The sequence below is a fragment of the Oncorhynchus tshawytscha genome, linkage group LG13 (genome assembly GCF_018296145.1).
Source record: "Oncorhynchus tshawytscha isolate Ot180627B linkage group LG13, Otsh_v2.0, whole genome shotgun sequence".
Classification (NCBI taxonomy): domain Eukaryota; kingdom Metazoa; phylum Chordata; class Actinopteri; order Salmoniformes; family Salmonidae; genus Oncorhynchus; species Oncorhynchus tshawytscha.
The window spans coordinates 16441592-16457948 of NC_056441.1; the positions used below are offsets into that span (position 1 = coordinate 16441592).

At 45.0% G+C, this 16357-nt stretch overlaps 1 protein-coding gene across 3 annotated transcripts in view; it reads left to right on the forward strand.

Annotated features, from left to right (window-relative positions):
- LOC112264379 (protein lifeguard 1) overlaps positions 1-16357 on the forward strand; it is a 42479-nt gene that overhangs the window by 12903 nt on the left and 13219 nt on the right. The gene's annotated exons all lie outside the window — the stretch shown is intronic.

Genomic DNA, 16357 nt, shown 5'->3' on the forward strand with positions numbered 1-16357 from the left:
CTAGAGCTACTTGGAACCCTACTAATTCCACGACTGGTCTATCGACGTCACCGCACGAAGAGGCAAAAACAGACTTACCCCATCGCGACGTCCCCCAAAGTGCTAGCCCCTGCTAACTGCTAGCTTGCCCTGGCCAACTAATGTATAGCATCGGCCTGTTAAAACCTCTTAAGCCGACCCCCTACTTTTTCGAACATTCTGTTAAAAATCGCGCAACATTTTGGCGTCCTGCTACTCATGCCAGGAATATAGTATATGCATATGATTAGTATGTGTGTATAGAAAACACTCTAACGTTTCTAAAACTGGTTAAATCACGGCTGTGACTATAACAGAACGTCTGTTTCATCGAAAAGCGCAGGAAAATCTGATCACTGGAGATGGAAAAAAATATCCATGCGCCACTTCAACCCATTGTTAAAGGTGAACCGTATTAAATGAGGCCGAGGTTGCAGTACCTACAGCTTCCACAGGATGTATAGTCTTCTCATTTGATTCTGATTTGATTCTTGGTAGATCCGACCAAAGGGAACCGATTCCCTCCGACCACCAACTTGATGCATCGGCTCGGTGTTTTTCCGGACATTTTTTCCAGACGACCAGCTATCGAATTTACATCGCCTCCTGATGATTTTTATAGCTTATTAACGTGTAGTAATACCTAAAGTTGCATTAGAAAGGTATTTCGAAGTGTTTTGTGAAAGTTTATCGTCGACTTTTTAACTTTTAAAAAATGACGTTACGTTATGAAACGCTATTTTTTTCCGTTTATCACACAGTTTTCATAGATCGATATCTAGGCTATATATGGACCGATTTAATCGAAAAAAGACCCAGTATTGATTATGGGACATCAAGGAGTGCCAACAAAGAAGATGGTCAAAGGTAATGAATGTTTTATATTTTATTGTGCGGTTTGTGTAGCGCCGACTATGCTAATTCTTTTGTTTACATCCCCTACGGGTCTTTTGGGGTGTTACATGCTATCAGATAATAGCTTCTCATGCTTTTGCCGAAAAGCATTTTAAAAATCTGACTTGGTGCCTGGATTCACAACGAGTGTAGCTTTAATTCAATACCAAGCATGTGTATTTTAATGAACGTTTGCGTTTTAACTAATACTATTAGCGTTTAGCGTAGCGCATTTGCATTTCCAGAGCTCTAGTTGGGACGTCTGCGTCTCAAGTAGGATCAAGAGGTTAACTGTCTGAATCGCCGTGTCTCCCAGTCAGCCCAAAGACTCACTGGACCCATATGTTCACTTGGCTACGCATGCCTCTCTCTAATATCAATATGCCTCGTCCATTACTGTCCTGGTTAGTGATTACTGTCTTATTTCACTGTAGAGCCTCTAGCCCTGCTCAGTATACCTTAACCAACCATGTTGTTCCACCTCCTACATATGCGATGACATCACCTGGTTTAAACATCTCTAGAGACTATATCTCTCTCTTCATTATTCAATGCCTAGGTTTACCTAGCTACAAGCTATTTAGTCATTGTCAGCCACTGCTAGCGGCTTTTACCTTACCTGGATGATACTCGCCAGTCCAGCTTCCCTGCCCCATCCACCGCTGCCCCCTGGACACTGATCACTTGGCTACATAGCTGATGCATGCTAGACTGTCCATTAATCACGGTACTCCATTCTGCTTGTTTATGTTTTATCTGTCGGCCCCAGCTGCACTCAGGCTCTGTGTGTAGTTAATCCGACCCCTCCCTGCCTAGTCATCGCCATTTTACCTGCTGTTGTTGTGCTAGCTGATTAGCTGTTGTTGTCTCACCTACTGTTTTAGCTAGCTCTCCCAATTCAACACCTGTGATTACTGTATGCCTTGCTGTATGTCTCTCTCAAATGTCAATATGCCTTGTATACTGTTGTTCAGGTTAGTTATCATTGTTTTAGTTTACAATGGAGCCCCTAGTTCCACTCTTCATACCCCTGATACCTCCTTTGTCCCACCTCCCACACATGCGGTGACCTCACCCATTACAACCAGCATGTCCAGAGATACAACCTCTCTCATCATCACTCAGTGCCTGGGCTTACCTCCGCTGTACCCGCACCCCACCATACCCCTGTCTGCGCATTATGCCCTGAATATATTCTACCATGCCCAGAAATCTGCTTCTTTTATTCTCTGTCCCCAACGCTCTAGGCGACCAGTTTTGATAGCCTTTAGCCGCACCCTCATTCTACTCCTCCTCTGTTCCGCGGGTGATGTGGAGGTAAACCCAGGCCCTGCATGTCCCCAGGCACCCTCATTTGTTGACTTCTGTGATCGAAAAAGCCTTGGTTTCATGCATGTCAACATCAGAAGCCTCCTCCCTAAGTTTGTTTTACTCACTGCTTTAGCACACTCTGCTAACCCTGATGTCCTTGCCGTGTCTGAATCCTGGCTCAGGAAGGCCACCAAAAATTCAGAGATTTCCATACCCAACTATAACATTTTCCGTCAAGATAGAACTGCCAAAGGGGGAGGAGTTGCAGTTTACTGCAGAGAGAGCCTGCAAAGTAATGTCATACTTTCCAGGTCCATACCCAAACAGTTCGAACTACTAATTTTGAAAATGACTCTCTCCAGAAATAAGTCTCTCACTGTTGCCGCCTGCTACCGACCCCCCTCAGCTCCCAGCTGTGCCCTGGACACCATTTGTGAATTGATCGCCCCCCATCTAGCTTCAGAGTTTGTTCTGTTAGGTGACCTAAACTGGGATATGCTTAACACCTCGGCAGTCCTACAATCTAAGCTAGATGCCCTCAATCTCACACAAATCATCAAGGAACCCACCAGGTACAACCTTAAATCTGTAAACAAGGGCATCCTCATAGACGTCATCCTGACCAACTGGCCCTCCAAATACACCTCCGCTGTCTTCAACTAGGATCTCAGCGATCACTGCCTCATTGCCTGTATCCGCTACGGAGCCGCTGTCAAACGACCACCCCTCATCACTGTCAAACGCTCCCTAAAACACTTCTGTGAGCAGGCCTTTCTAATCGACCTGGCCCGGGTATCCTGGAAGGACATTGACCTCATCCCGTCAGTTGAGGATGCCTGGTCATTCTTTAAAAGTAACTTCCTCACCATTTTAGATAAGCATGCTCCGTTCAAAAAATGCAGAACTAAGAACAGATACAGCCCTTGGTTCACTCCAGACCTGACTGCCCTCGACCAGCACAAAAATATCCTGTGGCGGACTGCAATAGCATCGAATAGTCCCCGCGATATGCAACTGTTCAGGGAAGTCAGGAACCAATACACACAGTCAGTCAGGAAAGCTAAGGCCAGCTTCTTCAGGCAGAAGTTTGCATCCTGTAGCTCCAACTCCAAAAAGTTCTGGGACACTGTGAAGTCCATGGAGAACAAGAGCACCTCCTCCCAGCTGCCCACTGCACTGAGGCTAGGTAACACGGTCACCACCGATAAATCCATGATTATCGAAAACTTCAACAAGCATTTCTCAACAGCTGGCCATGCCTTCCGCCTGGCTACTCCAACCTCGGCCAACAGCTCCGCCCCCCCCGCAGCTACTCGCCCAAGCCTCTCCAGGTTCTCCTTTACCAAAACCCAGATAGCAGATGTTCTGAAAGAGCTGCAAAACCTGGACCTGTACAAATCAGCTGGGCTTGACAATCTGGACCCTCTATTTCTGAAACTATCCGCCGCCATTGTCGCAACCCCTATTACCAGCCTGTTCAACCTCTTTCATATCGTCTGAGATCCCCAAGGATTGGAAAGCTGCCGCAGTCATCCCCCTCTTCAAAGGGGGAGACACCCTGCACCCAAACTGTTACAGACCTATATCCATCCTGCCCTGCCTATCTAAGGTCTTCGAAAGCCAAGTCAACAAACAGGTCACTGACCATCTCGAATCCCACCGTACCTTCTCCGCTGTGCAATCAGGTTTCCGAGCCGGTCACGGGTGCACCTCAGCCACGCTCAAGGTACTAAACAATATCATAACCGCCATCGATAAAAGACAGTACTGTGCAGCCGTCTTAATCGACCTTGCCAAGGCGTTCGACTCTGTCAATCACCATATTCTTATCGGCAGACTCAGTAGCCTCGGTTTTTCGGATGACTGCCTTGCCTGGTTCACCAATTACTTTGCAGACAGAGTTCAGTATGTCAAATCGGAGGGCATGCTGTCCGGTCCTCTGGCAGTCTCTATGGGGGTGCCACAGGGTTCAATCCTCGGGCCGACTCTTTTCTCTGTATATATCAATGATGTTGCTCTTGCTGCGGGCGATTCCCTGATCCACCTCTACGCAGACGACACCATTCTATATACTTCCGGCCCGTCCTTGGACACTGTGCTATCTAACCTCCAAACGAGCTTCAATGCCATAAAACACTCCTTCCGTGGCCTCCAACTGCTCTTAAACGCTAGTAAAACCAAATGCATGCTTTTCAACCGTTCGCTGCCTGCACCTGCACTCCTGACCAGCTCACCACCCTGGATGGTTCCGACCTAGAATATGTGGACATCTATAAGTACCTAGGTGTCTGGCTAGACTGTAAACTCTCCTTCCAGACTCATATCAAACATCTCCAATCGAAAATCAAATCAAGAATCGGCTTTCTATTCCGCAACAAAGCCTCCTTCACTCACGCCGCCAAACTTACCCTAGTAAAACTGACTATCCTACCGATCCTCGACTTCGGCGATGTCATCTACAAAATTGCTTCCAACACTCTACTCAGCAAACTGGATGCAGTTTATCACAGTGCCATCCGTTTTGTCACTAAAGCACCTTATACCACCCACCATTGCGACTTGTATGCTCTAGTCGGCTGGCCCTCGCTACATATTCGTCGCCAGACCCACTGGCTCCAGGTCATCTACAAGTCCATGCTAGGTAAAGCTCCGCCTTATCTCAGTTCACTGGTCACGATGGCAACACCCACCCGTAGCACGCGCTCCAGCAGGTGTATCTCACTGATCATCCTTAAAGCCAACACCTCATTTGGCCACCTTTCGTTCCAGTTCTCTGCTGCCTGTGACTGGAACGAATTGCAAAAATCGCTGAAGTTGGAAACATTTATCTCCCGCACCAACTTCAAACATCTGCTATCTGAGCAGTTAACCGATCGCTGCAGCTGTACATAGTCCATCGGTAAATAGCCCACCCATTTTTACCTACCTCATCCCCATACTGTTTTTATTTATTTACTTTTCTGCTCTTTTGCACACCAATATCTCTACCTGTACATGACCATCTGATCATTTATCACTTGTGTTATTAATCTGCAAAATTGTAATTATTCGCCTACCTCCTCATGCCTTTTGCACACAATGTATATAGACTTCCCTTTTTTTTCTACTGTGTTATTGACTTGTTAATTGTTTACTCCATGTGTAACTCTGTGTTGTCTGTTCACACTGCTATGCTTTCATCTTGGCCAGGTCGCAGTTGCAAATGAGAACTTGTTCTCAACTAGCCTACCTGGTTAAATAAAGGTGAAATAAAAAATACCTCCAATGTACTCACATCCTACCTTACCTTTGTCTGTACACTATACCTCGAATCTATGCTATCGTGCCCAGAAAACTGCTCATTTTACTCTCTGTTCCGAACGTGCAAGACGGCCAGTTCGTATAGCCTTTAGCCGTACCCTTATCCTACTTCTCCTCTGTTCCTCTGGTGGTGTGGAGGTTAATCCAGGTCCTGCAGTGCCTAGCTTCACTCCCACTCCCCAGGTGCTCTCATTTGTTGACTTCTGTAACCGTAAAAGCCTTGGTTTCATGCATGTTAACATTAGAAGCCTACTCCCTAAGTTTGTTTTACTCACTGCTTTAGCACACTCTGCCAACCCAGATGACTTAGCCGTGTCTGAATCCTGGCTTAGGAAAACCACCAAAAACCCTGAAATCTCCATCCCTAACTATAACATTTTCCGACAAGATAGAACTGCCAAAGGGGGTGTTGCTATCTACTGCAAAGATGTTCTGTATTACTATCTAAGTCTGTACCCAAACAATTCAAGCTTCTACTTCTAATAATTCATCTTTCCAGAAACAAGTCTCTCACTGTTGCTGCTTGCTATAGACCTCCCTCTGCCCCCAGCTGTGCCCTCGACACCATATGTGAATTGATTGCCCCCCATCAATCTACTGAGCTTGTGCTACTAGGTGACCTAAACTGGAACATGCTTAACACCCCGGCCATCCTACAATCCAAGCTTGATGCCCTCAATCTCACACAAATGATCAATGAACCTACCAGGTACAACCCCAAATCAGTAAACACGGGCACCCTCATAGATGTCATCCTAACTAACTCGCCCTCTAAATACACCTCTGCTGCTCCCTAAAACACTTCTGCTTGCAGGCCTTTCTAATCGACCTGGCCGGGGTATCCTGGAATGACATTGACCTCATCCCGTCAGTAGGTGATTCCTGGCGATTCTTTAAAAGTGCCTTCCTCACCATCTTAAATAAGCATGCCCCACTCAAAGAATGTAGAACTAGGAACAGATATAGTCCTTTTTTCACTCCAGACCTGTCTGCCCTTGACCAGCACAAAAATATCCTGTGGCGTTCTGCATTATCATCGAATGTCCCCCGTGATATGCAACTTTTCAGGGAAGTTAGGAACAAATATACACAGGCAGTTTGAAAAAGCTAGCCTTAGCTTTTCTAACAGAAATTTGCATCCTGTAGTACTAACTCAAAAAAGTTCTGGGACACTGTAAAGTCCATGGAGAATAAGAGCACCTCCTCCCAGCTGCCCACTGCTCTGAGGCTAGGAAACACTGTCACCACCGATAAATCCACTATTATTGAGAATTTCAATAAGCATTTCTCAACAGCTGGCCATGCTTTCCACCTGGCTACCCCTACCCCGGTCAACTGCCCGGCACCTCCCATAGCAACCCGCAAAAGCCCCCACCATTTCTCCTTCACCCAAATCCAGATCGCTGATGTTCTGAAAGAGCTGCATAATCTGGACCTCTACAAATCAGCCGGGCTAGACAATCTGGACCCTCTTTCTAAAATTATCTGCCAAATTGTTGCAACCCCTATTACTAGCCTGTTCAACCTCTCTTTCGTATCGTCTGAGATTCCCAAAGATTGGAAAGCTGCCGCGGTCATCCCCATATTCAAAGGGGGTGACACTCTAGACCCAAACTGCTACAGTCTTATATCTATCCTACTCTGTCTTTCTAAGGTCTTCGAAAGCCATGTTAACAAACAGATTACCGACCATTTCGAATCCCACCGTACCTTCTCCGCTATGCAATCTGGTTTCAGAGCTGGTCATGGGTGCACCTCAGCCACGCTCAAGGTCTTATACGACATCATAACCGCCATCAATAAGAGACATTACTGTGCAGCCATATTCATCGACCTGGCCAAGGCTTTCGAATCTGTAAATCACAACATTCTTATTGGCAGACTACAGCCTTGGTTTATCAAATGATTGCCTCGCCTGGTTCACCAACTACTTATCTGATAGAGTTCAGTGTGTCAAATCAGAGGGCCTGTTGTCCGGACCTCTGGCAGGCTCTATGGGTGTGCCACAGGGTTCAATTCTCGGGCCGACTCTCTTTTCTGTATACATTTTCTGTATGCTCTTGCTGCTGGTGGTTCTCTGAATCACCTCTACACAGTCGAAGCCATTCTGTATGCTTCTTGCCCCTCTTTGGACACTGTGTTAACTAACCTCCAGACGAGCTTCAATGCCACACAACTCTCCTTCCGTGGCCTCCAACTGCTCTTAAACGCAAGTAAAACTAAATGCATGCTATTCAATCGATCACTGCCTGCACCTGCTCGCCCGTCCAGCATCACTACTCTCGACGGCTCTGACTTAGAATACTGGGTGTCTGGTTAGACTAAACTCTCCTTCCAGACTCACATTAAGCATCTCCAATCCAAAATTAAATCTAGAATCGGCTTCCTATATCGCAACAAAGCATACTTCACTCATGCTGCCAAACACAACCTCGTAAAACTGACCATCCTACCGATCCTCGACTTCGGTGATGTCATCTATAAAATAGCCTCCAACATTCTACTCAACAAATTGGATGCAGTCTATCACATTGCCATCCAAAGCCCCATACACTACCCACCATTGCGACCTGTACGCTCTCGTTGGTTGGCCCTCGCTTCATACTCGTCGCCAAACCCACTGGCTACAGGTTATCTACAAGTCTTTGCTAGGTAAAGCCCCACCTTATCTCAGCTCACTGGTCACCATAGCAGCACCCACTCGTAGCACGCTCTCCAGCAGGTATATCTGACTGGTCACACCCAAAGCCAATTCCTCCATTGGTCGTCTTTCCGTTCCTATTCTCTGCTGCCAATGACTGGAACGAACTGCAAAAATCTCTGAAGCTGGAGACTCACATCTCCCTCACTAGCTTTAAGCACCAGCTGTCAGAGCAGCTTACATATCACTGCACCTGTACATAGATAGCCCATCTGTAAACAGCCCATCTAACTACCTCAACCCCATACTGTATTTATTTGTCTTGCTCCTTTGCACCCCAGTATCTCTACTTGCACATTCATCTTCTGCCGATCTACCATTCCAGTGTTTAATTGCTATATTGTAGTTACTTCGCCACCATGGCCTATTTATTTCCTTAACTTACCTCATTTGCGCTCACTGTATATAGACTTTTTGTTCTACTGTTTGTTTTGTTTATTCCATGTGTTCCATGTGTACAGTGGGGCAAAAAAGTATTTAGTCAGCCACCAATTGTGCTAGTTCTCCCACTTAAAAAGATGAGAGGCCTGTCATTTTCATCATAGGTACACTTCAACTATGACAGACAAAATGAGAGAAAAAAAATCCAGAAAAACACATTGTAGGATTTTTAATGAATGAATTTGCAAATTATGGTGGAAAATAAGAATTTGGTCACCTACAAACAAGCAAGATTTCTGGCTCTCACAGACCTGTAACTTCTTCTTTAAGAGGCTCCTCTGTCCCCCACTCATTACCTGTATTAATGGCACCTGTTTGAACTTGTTATCAGTATAAAAACACCTGTCCACAACCTCAAACAGTCACACTCCAAACTCCACCATGGTCAAGACCAAAGAGCTGTCAAAGGACACCAGAAACAAAATTGTAGACCTGCACCAGGCTGGGAAGACTGAATCTGCAATAGGTAAGCAGCTTGGTTTGAAGAAATCAACTGTGGGAGCAAATATTAGGAAATGGAAGACATACAAGACCACTGATAATCTCCCTCGATCTGGGGCTCCACGCAAGATCTCACCCCGTGGGGTCAAAATGATCACAAGAACGGTGAGCAAAAATGCCAGAACCACACGGGGGGACCTAGTGAATGACCTGCAGAGAGCTAGGACCAAAGTAACAAAGCCTACCATCAGTAACACACTATGTCGCCAGGGACTCAAATCCTGCAGTGCCAGACGTGTCCCCCTGCTTAAGCCAGTACATGTCCAGGCCCGTCTGAAGTTTGCTAGAGAGCATTTGGATGATCCAGAAGAAGTTTGGGAGAATGTCGTAGGAAACCAAAATATAACTTTTTGGTAAAAACTCAACTCGTCGTGTTTGGAAGACAAAGAATGCTGAGTTGCATCCAAAGAACACCATACCTACTGTGAAGCATGGGGTTGGAAACAAGATGCTTTGGGGCTGTTTCTGCAAAGGGACTAGGACGACTGATCCGTGTAAAGGAAAGAATGAATGGGGCCATGTATTGTGAGATTTTGAGTGAAAACCTCCTTCCATCAGCAAGGGCATTGAAGATGAAATGTGGCTGGGTCTTTCAGCATGAGAATGATCCCGAACACACCGCTCGGGCAATGAAGGAGTGGCTTCGTAAGAAGCATTTCAAGGTCCTGGAGTGGCCTAGTGTAACAGTATAACTTTAGACCGTCCCCTCGCCCATACCCGGGCGCAAACCAGGGATCCTCTGCACACATCAACAACAGTCACCCACGAAGCATCGTTACCCATCGCTCCACAAAAGCCGCGGCTCTTGCAGAGCAAGGGGAACTACTACCTCAAGGTCTCAGAGCAAGTGACGTCATTGATTGAAACGCTATTTAGCGCGCACCGCTAACTAAACTAGCCGTTTCACTACCGTTACACTAGCCTGTCTCCAGATCTCAACCCCATAGAAAATCTTTGGAGGGAGTTGAAAGTCCGTGTTGCCCAGCAACAGCCCCAAAACATCAGTGCTCTAGAGGAGATCTGCATGGAGGAATGGGCCAAAATACCAGCAACAGTGTGTGAAAACCTTGTGAAGACTTAACATTTGACCTCTGTCATTGCCAATAAAGTATTGGGATAAACTTTTGTTATTGACCAAATACTTATTTTCCACCATAATTTGCAAATAAATTAATAAAAAATCCTACAATGTGATTTTCTGGATTTTTTTTTTTTTTCCCTCTCATTTTGTCTGTCATAGTTGAAGTGTACCTATGATGAAAATTACTGGCCTCTCTCATCTTAAGTGGGAGAACTTGCACAATTGGTGGCTGACTAAATAATTTTTTGCCCCACTGTTTGTGTCGATTGCTATGCTTTATCTTGGCCAGGTCGCAATTGTAAATGTGAACTTGTTCTCAACTTGCCTACCTGGTTAAAGATGAAATAAATTTTAAAAATCTTGAAGCTTGGAATCCGATTGGTCGGACCAGCGTTGAACAGACCTGAGCACGGGCACTACCTGTTTTTGTTCTGTCTATAGGTTTTGGAGCAACAAAATGGAGTCGTGGTCAGGTTTTCCGAAAGGAGGGCGGGGTGGGGCTTTATATGCACCGCGGAAGTTAAAATGACAATGATCCAGGGTTTTGCCAGCCCGGGTCGCGCATTTGATATGCTGATAAAATTTAGGGAGCCTTGTTTTCAGATTAGCTTTGTTAAAATCCCCAGCTACAATACATGCAGCCTCAGGATATGTTGTTTACATGGAGTCAAATGAAGTTATTTTAGGGCCGGCCATGTGTCAGCTTGGGGGGGGATATACACGACTGTGATTAAGATTGAAGAGAATTACCTTGGTAGATAATGTGGTCGGCATTTGATTGTAAGGAATTCTAGGTTAGGTGAACAAAAGGACTTGAGTTCCTGTATGTTGTTATGATCACACCACGACTCGTTAATCATAAGGCATACACCCCCGCACTTATTCTTACCAGAGAGATGTTTGTTTCTGTTGGCGCGATGTGTGAAGAAGCCAGTTGGCTGTACTGACTCTGACGTATCCCGAGTGAGCCATGTTTCTGTGAAACAAAGAACGTTACAATCTCTGATGTCTCTCTGGAAGGCAACCCTTGCTCGGATTTTGTCTACCATGTCAAGAGACTGGACATTGGCGAGTAGTATGCTTGGGAGCAGTGCGCAAAATGCCCGTCTACGGAGCCTGACCAGAAGACCGCTCCGTCTGCCCCTTCTGTGGTGCCGTTGTTTTGGGTCGCCTGCTGGGATCCGATCTATTGTCCTGGGTGGTGGACCAAACAGGATCCGCTTCGGGAAAGTCGTATTCCTGGTCGTAATGTTGGTGAGTTGACATTGCTCTTTATATCCAATAGTTCCTCCCGACTGTATGTATTAAAACCTAAGATTTCCTGGGGTAACAATGTAAGAAATAACACACTTTTTTATTTAAAAAAAAATACTGCATAGTTTCCTAGGAACGTGAAGCGAGGCGGCCATCTGTCGGCGTTGGAAGTTGGGTTCTAGTCAGTCAACTGGTAACTTGTCTTCAAGATTCTTGCAAAACAAAAGTTAGGTTTACTTATATGTAGTTGAACTTTTATTTTTGTTTCACTGTGTAGCATAAACACTGCTTGGTAAAAAAAAAAGTACATTAATCAGAAGTATCCTTTCAGGTTCTGATAAACATGGCTTTTTTTTGCTTATGCTGTACAACCAGTTATCAAATGTTACGCCAGCCAGTATGATACATTTTAGTATGACCTGATGGTGGTGTAAAAAATTTATTGGGGGGGGAGAAGACAACAAAGCAAGATGACATCAATTCGTGGCAGGGCACAAAGCATTCTCTCCAGTGAGAGTGTTTTATTTGGATTATGCCTAGATGTGAACAAAGTGGTCTGTCATTCTACATCCTTCCATTTCAGTCTACCTAGAATCATGTTGTCAGTTGAAATTGGGGTTTGAAATAATGTCACTATTCGAATAGTATCATGAATTTTTGACCGATATCCAGATATTCAAAATATATATTTTTTAAACGTATGTTTTTTAACTTGGTGCACTGCTGAGCAAGCGATAGAGAGAGGCTGGTACTCTATTGTTGCAGCTTCCATCTGGAGAGGGAGAGAGCGCCAAGACTAGCTAACTTGTAGCAGCCAGTGAGTGCGGTTATATGCACACAATAATGTGATTATTGTGGAGAGTCGGATTAATATAATAGTTTGATTAAAATGTTTACATGCGTTGCCTTTTTACATGAAATCAGGCTACCCGATTGCACCCTTGATTATTGCAGAAAATCGCCAATCAAAATAAACGTTCTACAACAGTGACCATACTTTTTGGGAAGCATATTTGATTCTGAGTTCAGACATACACTGCTCAAAAAAATAAAGGGAACACTAAAATAACACATCCTAGATCTGAATGAATGAAATATTCTTATTAAATACCTTTTTTCTTCACATAGTTGAATGTGCTGACAACAAAATCACACACAAATGATCAATGGAAATCAAATTTATCAACCCATGGAGGTCTGGATTTGGAGTCACTCAAAATTTAAAGTGGAAAACCACACTACAGGCTGATCCAACTTTGTAATGTCCTTAAAACTAGTCAAAATGAGGCTCAGTAGTGTGTGTGGCCTCCACGTGCCTGTATGACCTCCTTACAACGCCTGGGCATGCTTCTGATGAGGTGGCGGATGGTCTCCTGAGGGATCTCTTCCCAGACCTGGACTAAAGCAACTCATGGACAGTCTGTGGTGTAACGTTGCGTTGGTGGATGGAGCGAGACATGATGTCCCAGATGTGCTCAATTGGATCCAGGTCTGGGGAACGGGCGGGCCAGTCCATAGCATCAATGCCTTCCTCTTGCAGGAACTGCTGACACACTCCAGCCACATGAGGTCTAGCATTATCTTGCATTAGGAGGAACCCAGGGCCAACCGCACCAGCATATGGTCTCACAAGGGGTCTGAGGATCTCATCTCGGTACCTAATGGCAGTCAGGCTACCTCTGGCGAACACATGGAGAGCTGTGCGGCCCCCCCAAAGAAATGCCACCCCACACCATGACTGACCCACCGCCAAACCGGTCATGCTGGAGGATGTTGCAGGCAGCAGAACATTCTCCACGGTGTCTCCAGACTCTCTCACGTCTGTCACATGTGCTCAGTGTGAACCTGCTTTCATCTGTGAAGAGCACAGGGCGCCAGTGGTGAATTTGCCAATCTTGGTGTTCTCTGGCAAATGCCAAACGTCCTGCACGGTGTTGGGCTGTAAGCACAACCCCCACCTGTGGACGTCGGGCCCTCATACCACCCTCATTGAGTCTGTTTCTGACCGTTTGAGCAGACACATGCACATTTGTGGCCTGCTGGAGGTCATTTTGCAGGGCTCTGGCAGTGCTCCTCCTGCTCCTCCTTGCACAAAGGCGGAGGTAGCGGTCCTGCTGCTGGGTTGTTGCCCTCCTACAGCCTCCTCCACGTCTCCTGATGTACTGGCCTGTCTCCTGGTAGCGCCTCCATGCTCTGGACACTACGCTGACAGACACAGCAAACCTTCTTGCCACAGCTCGCATTGATGTCCCATCCTGGATGAGCTGCACTACCTGAGCCACTTGTGTGGGTTGTAGACTCCGTCTCATGCTACCACTAGAGTGAAAGCACCGCCAGCATTCAAAAGTGACCAAAACATCAGCCAGGAAGCTTAGGAACTGAGAAGTGGTCTGTGGTCACCACCTGCAGAACCACTCCTTTATTGGGGTTGTCTTGCTAATTGCCTATAATTTCCACCTGTTGTCTATTCCATTTGCACAACAGCATGTAAAATGTATTGTCAATCAGTGTTGCTTCCTAAGTGGACAGTTTGATTTCACAGAAGTGTGATTGACTTGGAGTTACATTGTGTTGTTTAAAACTTCTTGTGACTCTCAAACCCGGGTCCGGGAGCATAATCATCGCCTGACACTAATTAGCATAACGCAAAGGAGATAAATCCTCCTGTTCGTGAAAATCACAAGTGAAATATATTGGAACACAGCTTAGCCTTTTGTTAATCAGCCTGTCATCTCAGATTTTCAAAATATGCTTTACAGCCAACACTAGACAAGCATTTGTGTAAGTTTATCATAAAATAGCATAGCATTATGCCTTGCTAGCAAGGGGACTGAGAGAGCGGGAAAGACTAAATGGATTCACTACACGCAGCGGAAATAATTATTATCATTGAAATGCTAATCCTTTGCACATGAACGGCCGCTCATTCGAGAATAATTGCAATGTATATATTTACACCGTATGTTGTTGTCTTCTCTGTTGGAATGTCTCAATTGTCTGGTCGAGTTGATCAGAGTCTCTGGTTAACTTTCCCAGAAGTCACCATGTCTTTTGTGGTTGTCGGTGGTTAGAATGGAAACTTAAGAATACCATTTGTACATTTTCTCAGAATAGCTGCTTTAGTGGTTGTCGGTATTCTCGTTCTAGGTTTACACAATTTCTAGCTGCACACTAGTAATTTGTGTCGTCTAGAATTTGCTACTTCTTCTGTAGTGATCGATAGTCTCAGAGTTTAACCATTTCTAGCCGTGTAGCCAAAACTACACCATTCCAATGTGGGGACTCTGTCCCGGCATTCTCTGACTTGTCCTTTGGTAGAGTTGTAAGTTTAAACCATTTCACATGAAGTGTGAGCTGCATGTTTTCTAGTCTAATGTGAATTTCGCCAGGAGTGGGTTTTATACACTTCAGGGAAAAGGGTGGTCCATGGCACCAAATGGGATGTCTGGGCTCACGGGGGTGTGGCCACTGACTAGTTAATCTTTATTTGAAAGTTCATACTCTCATTTAGAAGGTCAACATCACATTACATCTTTTCACAAATAGTTTCATGTTTACAATCACATATGTTTCACAATATTTAGATGTTAATCTGACAGCTGGGAAGTGTACACTTTAAGAGTTGTGTGTTTCCTGTCCTGAGACAGAGAGAGGCCATGTTGTCATTAACTTTACATCAATCTGAAGACTGTTATTTATCTAAATATGTTTAATTGTTACCTAATTTTTGAATGAATCATGTAACAATTAACGCATTAGGATCTGGGGCACCACAAGAGTGGTTCTTTAAAGAGTTACCATCTCCCAAATTAAACTCTAAAGGTCTTCACCTATCACATCCGGAAACCGTTAACTTTTAATCATAAACTCGTATCATATCATCATTCTGAACAGTCGTAACCCCCTTGCATCTGCAAAATCCCGAGCCTTACGTATGATTCAGTACTACAGAAATTGGTTTAATTATTTATTTATTAGCTAACTAAATGGTAACCAGGGTAAACACACCCACTTAATACATTAAAAACGGGTCCCTAGCGGACTAACAACAATATGGCTGCTTGTTACAAAAGATATGGAGAGGGCGAAATTGGTACATTGGTACATTTTAGAAACTACTCTCACTTATAGCACTCCTATACTTTACACACAAACCCACTGCCCTCTTGGAGTAAGAAATCATGAATGTATTTACGTGAAATTCCTCAGTTCACCGTGTCTCTTCTCAGAACCGTACCATCTTGGAAAGGGTGTTTGGGGCCTTTTTGCGGCACGCTTTTAAAGCTCTGATTGTCCAAAAGGGTTTTCTCTGTTGTTCTCCTCTGCAGTCGTCTGGTATCCGGTGACTTGTCGTGTAGTCCTGAACAGAGCTCCAGATTCGCTCTGGAAGATGTTTCTTTGAAGATAGGCTAGCCAGCCGTGTCGATGGTTCCCAGTGGGGTGATGAGAGTAGCGTACTATGGTGGTTTGAGCAGAGGTAGTAGAATAGTCCCTCTTCAATTTGCTTTTCTAGATACTTTACTAAGGACAGCTAATCAGCCGTACCCGTGATTTTCCAGGAGGTGACTTTATCATCTCTACCTAGTGTAGAGCTGCAGAGTTCAAACCACTTTAAACGTGAGCTGCAGCTCTACGTCTCTCTGGTCTGATATGTTAATTATTAACCAATAATTTTATACAGTTTGTTAGAAAGGGTGATTCTGTCAGGCTGACACACTCCCTGACCTCGCTCAAGGGCGTGACTTGTCACTGTGCAAAGTTTATGTAAACAATTATCTCTTGTGGCACCTAAAATCATTTCCCTTTCTTAACAAAAACACTTTCATCACTGTTCATATTTCATGCACAACGCGGAT